Source organism: Contarinia nasturtii, unplaced genomic scaffold (genome assembly GCF_009176525.2).
Source record: "Contarinia nasturtii isolate CC-2019 unplaced genomic scaffold, AAFC_CNas_1.1 Cnas_scaffold_1435, whole genome shotgun sequence".
In the NCBI taxonomy this organism is placed as follows: domain Eukaryota; kingdom Metazoa; phylum Arthropoda; class Insecta; order Diptera; family Cecidomyiidae; genus Contarinia; species Contarinia nasturtii.
The window spans coordinates 437,666-445,508 of NW_022198772.1; the positions used below are offsets into that span (position 1 = coordinate 437,666).

Genomic DNA, 7,843 nt, shown 5'->3' on the forward strand with positions numbered 1-7,843 from the left:
ACGTCATCATTTCTTATTCAGAATTGAAAAATTGGTTGTACGCGTCAACCCATCAGTTCTAACTTTTTTTCACGTTTCGCATTCGACGTTTTTTCATGACATCATATCACAATTCGGTTCACACACATACACAGCTTGTATATATTTTTATTTTGAAAGTCTATTCAGTTTTTCTATTGTTAATTGTTTTATATCGATATCAATTTTTGTTTTATACGTAAATCGTCTTGAATCGAAGAAGAAAAAAAATTGATTGTCGCCTAGATTCGAATAAATTTTACTTGAGGAAAACGTTTGCATGTCCAAAAGAGAATTGTTTGTTCACATGAGAAAGAGAGAAAAAAAATGTATGCAACATTTTTTTTTTTTTTGGTTTTACATCAAGAGTTTGAGAATTTCGAAAAAAATTAATTATAATAAAATTATTCGTAACGGAATGAAGGAAACTTGTATTTGAGTGAACATTGTATTTAATACAAAAACTTTTCTTGTGGGCATAACAGTAATTAAAGGAAATACGTTTGAATTCACAGAACGCAAATGGGAAAACAATTACAAGAATTTAATTGAGAAAAAAATAAGAAAAAACGAATTTTCTTTAATTCAAAAATTAATGTTTCGAATTTAAATTCGTTTTTTTTTTTTTTTTTTTTTTTTCAAAAAAATCATTTTTGAAAAATAAAAAAAATTCGGAAAAATGTTTTTTATCGAAAAAAAAAAATTTCGATGAAAAATGCCATTTCCAAAATGGTTGAAAAATGAAATGAAAATGAACCTCGCTTTAATTGCGAGAGACATACACAAATTTGACGCTAAAATAAGTTGACGATTGAAGCAAAAATGTTCGTCTTCATCGACTTTGAATCGTTGAATTTGATTGGATTATTTTTATCCCAATTAAATTCTTGACTCCCATTCTGCGTGAAAATGTGTAATTCGAACCGTATGATCCGATTATTTCCATTCAAAGTACAAGACAAGTAACGAAGGCAGTGATTTCGTCTAAATTTAGATTTTGCAATTTGATGGCTGCTTCTAAAAAAATACTCACATGATGTGATGCTTTTTTCACATCATGATGATAGACAGTCATTGAACGCTGCATTTGTCCAAAAGAAAAGCGAATCTCTAACTAAATGTCTATTTTCGATGCCATTTTTGCCAAACCGTTGTTAAAATCGAGTTCCTTATACTACGTCACACTCACATATACAAAAACACAGCGTAAACAATTACAAAAAATTATAAAATTAATCGCGATTGCGGTAAAACCCCCAAATTGTAACTGAAAAGACTGAAATTGAATTCGAAGAAGAAGAAAAAAATTAATAGTGAATGGACACTGATTGGTCTCAATTGATGAGGCTTTGAATTGTTAGGGAAAATAAATCATAAATGGGGCCATGAGAGAGAGAAAGAAAGAAAAGGAGCAAACATTGGTGCCTGTTAATCGCTCTCAACTAGTGACCTTTTTAGTTTGTTATCGGTTTTGAAAAAAGAGAGATAGAAAAAGCGAGAAAAAGCCACCAGTGCAGCGTGCAATAAAAACAAATAGTCTGACTGATGGACAGTGGAAAAAAACTGAATCCTTGAGTTGATAAAAGAAATGTATTGATTGTTGGGTTTTGTTTATATTCCCATTCAATAACGTTTGATTAATTAAAAAATAAATACAATTTCCTCCTTTGGTCGATCTTTGATCCGACACAATTGACATAAAGAGTCTCTCTCTCTCTCTCAATCACTCATCATTGAACAATAACACTAGTTTTGTAATGCGCTTTGCGAGCCACAAAAGACACACAAGTGCCAATGTCTCTGAGCACACACACTCTCCCGGTGAATGTTGATTCCGATATCGATGGGAGTTGTCAGAGATTGAACATTTTTAGTCATCAATTTACAATTTATTATTCGCATTAAAATAAATCAAATAATAAATAAAAGAGATTTGCCACATTTGGCAGATACATAACTAATATTTCCTATTTCTAGATAGAGAAAACCTCCATTTTGCAATAAGAACACACACACACAACTCTTATTATTTTAATCAATTAGTTAGACACACTTTATAAAAAGAGAAAAGAAATTATAAAAAAAATATATTTTTTTTTGTTTTAGTGATTAAGAATTATATTGATGGACAATGTGATACACGTTGATCGTGTGTTTTATTTTGGATTCATCTAAACATGTGTAAATTGTATATTTTTTCGAACATTTTTCTATTGAGATATTTTTGCATAAATGTTAGAGAATTAGAGATAGCGAGTGCTTCTGTGTCAATCCAAGAATTTTTTTTTTAGAACAATTTAGATTTTAAGACAAATGCTTTAAATTACATTTTTTTTTTAGAAAATTAGCAAATGTACATACGATATTTGACAAATATAATCAAATAAATGTTTTATGAGAAAAAAAATTGGAGACGTTTTATTTCACAGTATTTGATTTTTGAATTTAATTCAATGAAATTATCAAATTAATAAATTTCAAAAATATAAAAAAATTGAATTTGGTTCAATGAAATACAGATTTACGTTTAAATATTTCAGCTTTTCTCGAAGTTTAAGGAGTGAAATAAAATTTGAAAAGAAACACGTTCGAATTTGGAAAGAAAAAGGTGCTGTCTGTCTACAATTTCTTTTTTTGTTTGCTCGGGACCATAGAAAAATACGAAAGAGGATTTTGAAAAGTAGAAGACGGTTTTAGAGAATCTTGTTTTTAATAATTAGCAAGATATTTTTACTTTTCCACACACCGAAGGTAATAAAGTTTAATTTACATCTATTTAATTTTCAAAATAAATAAACATTCAAATTTGAAGATTTAAAATGTCAGAGTTACTGAATTTCTCTCTAAAACTTTTTTTACGCTAGTCAACACTTTGCACATAGTTACACATGTCAATATAGTCTTGATACAATCCAATAATGTCAATTTGTTTCACACGTACTAAATTTGGAATTGGAACACGTATATTTGCTCAAAAAACAAATATTCGAAAATATTTGTAGGCATATTGATACGAATTATCTTGTCAAAATATTATTTCAATATAAAGATTTCAACCAGAACTAAAATCGACCCGATTATTTATTCCTATTATTTTTTGCGAAATTTACTGTAGAATTGTCGATGGATATTATAAGTAAGTAGAAACGGATTTAAATGGGAATTTTTTAGATTAATTTTTTTTATTGATCTTCGATAGTAAGAATCAATTTTTGTGCAAATGTTAATATATTATTCAATATAATAGTTCATCGATCATGGCTCTTGAATCTTCAATTTCGGTTGCTTTTTCTTGAATGTTAGAATGACCATCTACTCGAGTTTCCAGATACATGTTATAATTCTCGACAACACATTCTACAAACGTGTAATAGTTACTGTAGCGAAGTATTGGTGCGTTTCTAATGGGTGTAAAAATGGTTCCATTGTATGTTTTAATTGCGTTAGTTGAAAGTGGTGGACCCATTGGATTCAATGAGATAATTTCCCGAATTAATCCTTTCATTTTTTTTAATTTACCAGCTCCATAGCTCTTCTCTTGGTATTGCGTTTCACAATAACGTACATCATTTAGAAATTCCTTCATATCTGTAATCATTTTATCATATTCGTTGTATACATCATCCAAATATAATGTATTGGGTGGTCCGAACCAGGTGGTCAGTTGACTCTTTTTAAATTGTTCATGTTTAAAGCCCTCTTTTACCATCGTTAATCCAATTCTTTGAATTCTTTCTTTAACATCTTTGATGTCAACCACCTTCATTCATTTTCCAAATTATACAATGACAATGACTTTTCCACAATGTCATTTATTGCTACACCATTAACCTAAATAATAGAAATTATTTATTTTATTATTATGAAATAATCCAAGAAAAAATCCATTAATTCACCACACTTGACACGAAAGCACAAATGAAAGCAATGAACAAATTCATTTTTTAAGTCGAACTGGAGAAGAATAGGTTTACACAATTTCTGATACTTTTTCTACGCTAAAAGTCATATAAATACACAGAATTAAGGAACTTTTCAACCATTGTTGCACTGAAAGAATTTTGAGTATAATTGACGCCAATATTATTATTATTGTAGAATCATAGTGGAATCAGTAGAACGTTAGCAATATTCACAGTAATGAGAGGCACTGTATTGATATAAGTTGCTTTTAGTACTGAAGCAGAAACTTATTCTAAGGCAGTGCAACTCATTATTGTTCATATTGCTAACGTTGTACTGGGTTCAATGATAGTATTTGCGTATAATACTGGCGGCAATTGTACTGACAGTTCTCTCTGTGTCATGATGAAATTCCATGACGATTTGCTTGTGTCATGATAAAATTCCATAATTATTCGCTCGAGTTATGATGTTTTGCTCGTTAATTTGCAGAGACTGTTTCTTAGAATAATTTATGTGAGGAGGAGTGCTCTGCAGAGCAAAAAAGTTCTTAAATCATGATATTATTAATTGAAATCATTTTCTCACATTTTAATATTTTGCTCCTCCCTGAGGATGAGCTCTGCTCTACAGTGCTGCTCCAGTTCCTCAGAGCTCTCTTCCTCATATTAATTGCACTTGTTTCATATTATCATTATTAAAATATTCACATCAATATTCACGATATCAAATAACGTCATTTGATGAAATCTCTAATTCCATATAACGAGTTTTCTTTTAATTTTTAATAAAACTTTGTTTTACAAAAAATGATGAAAATTAAGAGAAATTAGATTAAAATTAATTGAATCTATTGCAGATAAATTTGAGTTTAATAAACTAGATAAAGTTCTGAAAACTGCCTCCCCTGCTGACCTCGCACACTACTACACTACACCTTAATTCAAATTTTATTATTATACTTGCTGGCATGTTTCGATCTAATCAAAAAAACACATTAAGAGTCATCAAATTAGAAATTAAATGCAGACCGCTTCGCTGAAATTAATTGATCCATTAATATTGCCAATGGGTGGATTTTTATAAATGCCACGAACTAGAACTTGAAAATTAAAATTTCTTTTCATTTGAAAAATATATTTCTCTTAAAACGATATCTATTCATACGGCTGTACAAAAACATTTTTTATTAAAGGAGGAAACACATTTCAACTGATCTTTTTTCTACGTTGAGAATGTTACGAAAACTAATGTTGAAAGACCGATTTCAACATAATATCAAGGTTTGAATAAATGAAGACACCAAACGATTCTTTCAATAAAAAAATAAATTTTTCATCCCACTGTTCTCTCTCAGATGATTCAAAGATTTTCCACAGAATTTTGTACGGCCAGTTCCATACACGGTTTGCGATATTTGACGGAGAAAAAACGCCATTGGAGTGAAAGGTTTATGATTTTCATATTTTAATTTCAAGATTTTATTTTTCATAGAAACAAAACAAAAAACTTTTTCGAAAACAAAGACATATCTAAAAAAAAATAAATTGCTTCTTGAGTTCTTTTCGTTTTAAATTTCCAACTTTGATAGATTTTGGTGGTTAATAGCATTTAGTTTGTCAGTTTGGCTATGTGCTTCGTCGATTAGCATTATCTGGAGCAAATGGTGTGACAATCCAGTATCTCTAAGTTTCACACAAAAGGATCTTACTATCTCAGCTGTTTCATTTCCAGAAATTACAATTTGCCCTGAAACTAAAACAAACAGCAATAAAATGGATTTGATTTCAATATTTAGAGATTATAAGCTAACAGCAGATGTAAATCTAACAGACGCTCAGTAAGCAACAACAATACTTTCTTCACTTTTCCGCATATATTGTGTAGTGTTTGTTTGAAATGAAAAATTTAATTCAGGTTGACGCAATTACAAGCATTGACACACATATGTGAGTCATTAAAAATCGTATACAAATTCGATGACTATTTCACAGGAGAAGGAATTTATGATGTTATCACCCAAATTGCTCCTAATCTATCCAGTATATTTACTAAATGTTCTTGGCAGGGAGTAAACACTCCGTGTGATGAATTATTTGCTCCAATTTTAACCGAAAAAGGTCTTTGTTTCACATTCAATTCGATAAATTCACGTGAAATTTACACAGAAGAGTAAGTATTTTTAATGGAAGTTGACTTTTTGTCACCAAATAAAATTGAGTTCCTCTCTTTTACTTCCGCTTGTCGATCTCTCTCTCTCTCTCTCTCGCTTCCCCTATTTTCTTTCTTTTTTTATCTTTTTGAAAAAATCGCCTTCTTTCAGAATGGCACCGGGAATGAAAACTGTGAATCACGATAAAACTGTGTCCCATTGGAATTTTGATCACGGATATGGCAATGGAATCCACCCAACCGAATATCCCGTTCGAACTTTTAATTCGGATTATCAAACCGGTTTAAATGTAATAATTCGTTTATTCAAAGCAGATTTAGAGTATATATGTCATCAAAGAGGTCTTGGTTTCAATATAATCTTGAGGTACGTTGCATTTTCTATCAACATTTTTTCCATCAAAGCAAATTTACAACATTTTCCAGTGTGCCCGGTGAAACATTGATAAATTCAAAAAATTCATTCCGAGTATCGTGAGTACATGCACCACTGAAAGGTTTTCGAAGCATTCACTAACACGATTTTCGTTCCATAGACTGCTGGAAGACACGCGAATTTCGGTGAAACCGAAATTGATAACAACATCCGAAGGACTACGCCACTATTCACCAAATCAAAGGCAATGCTTCTATACTGATGAACGGAAGCTGCAATTCTTCAAAATGTACACCCAATCCAACTGTGAAGGTATAAATGTAATTATAAAGCGGATTGATTGGCCAATATAAATAATAATTTACTAATAATTTTAAAGCGGAGTGTTTGGCCAATTTCACGAAGCAAGAGTGTGGATGCGTTAAATTTTCGATGCCAAGTAAGTAGTATTCATTCAGAATCTATTTGATTTCGATTTTTAGTTTGTTTTGAATTTTGCAGGAGATAAGTCAACAAAAATTTGTGGTGCGGCAAAAATTAGTTGCTATGAAGCGGCCGATTGTAAACTATTTCAAGAAGATATTGTAAATAGCATGAATGATAGTGCCTTACGTTCGTTCCGAACCGAATGTAATTGCCTGCCGTCATGCAGTAGTATCGATTACACTACCAATGCTGATGTTGATCGCATTAAATACGATCTGGAAATTTTGGAAAAAACATTGGGCATGAAAAATTTACAGTGAGTATCCATGTGAATCATTCGTCTTACTGGATATCTGTGATTCTCTCTTAAATTCAACATTTCAGAATGAGAATGTCGCGCTTGTCTATATTTTACCAAGATCATGAAGTAGAAACGCTGAAAAGGGTCGAAGCATATACTTTAACCGACTTTATAGCCATTTGCGGAGGTTTATTTGGCCTATTTTTGGGTATTTCAGTGTTGAGTCTCGTCGAATTCATTTATTTTGCCACGCTTCGGTTGTATTGGACCATTCGGTATAAAAAGTTAGATAATACAGTGACGCCGTTTGATCAAACCACTGTCAATACTTTTTTCATTGGGAAAATAGGAGAATAGCTGAAAGAGACGAGTGAAACAATAATAATTTAAACAGCTTTTTGTGTCATTTTTTGATCTCAATTTAAATAACACCGATAGATTTGATTGTATGTTGCACGAAAAAACAAACATTTTTTGAAAATAAAATAAAGGAAATTGTTTAAATATTTCTGTAATTTAACGAAAAAGGTGTAAAAATGGGGAAAAAATCGATGAAAAAATGCAAAAAAAAAGAAAAAAAAATGCAAAAAAAAGGTTTGATGCCAACGACACATGGTGTTCCCAGACGGTCACCCATTCAAGTACTA

General features: G+C 30.8%; 1 long non-coding RNA gene across 1 annotated transcript; it reads right to left on the bottom strand.

The window, feature by feature from the left end:
- Positions 1 to 3,169: 3,169 nt before the first annotated feature.
- On the bottom strand, positions 3,170 to 4,095 carry LOC116346190. The gene is made up of 2 exons (XR_004201565.1): positions 3,915 to 4,095; positions 3,170 to 3,849 (listed from the first exon to the last, which is right to left on the bottom strand). It is a non-coding gene; the product is annotated as an uncharacterized LOC116346190 (long non-coding RNA).
- Positions 4,096 to 7,843: the final 3,748 nt, after the last annotated feature.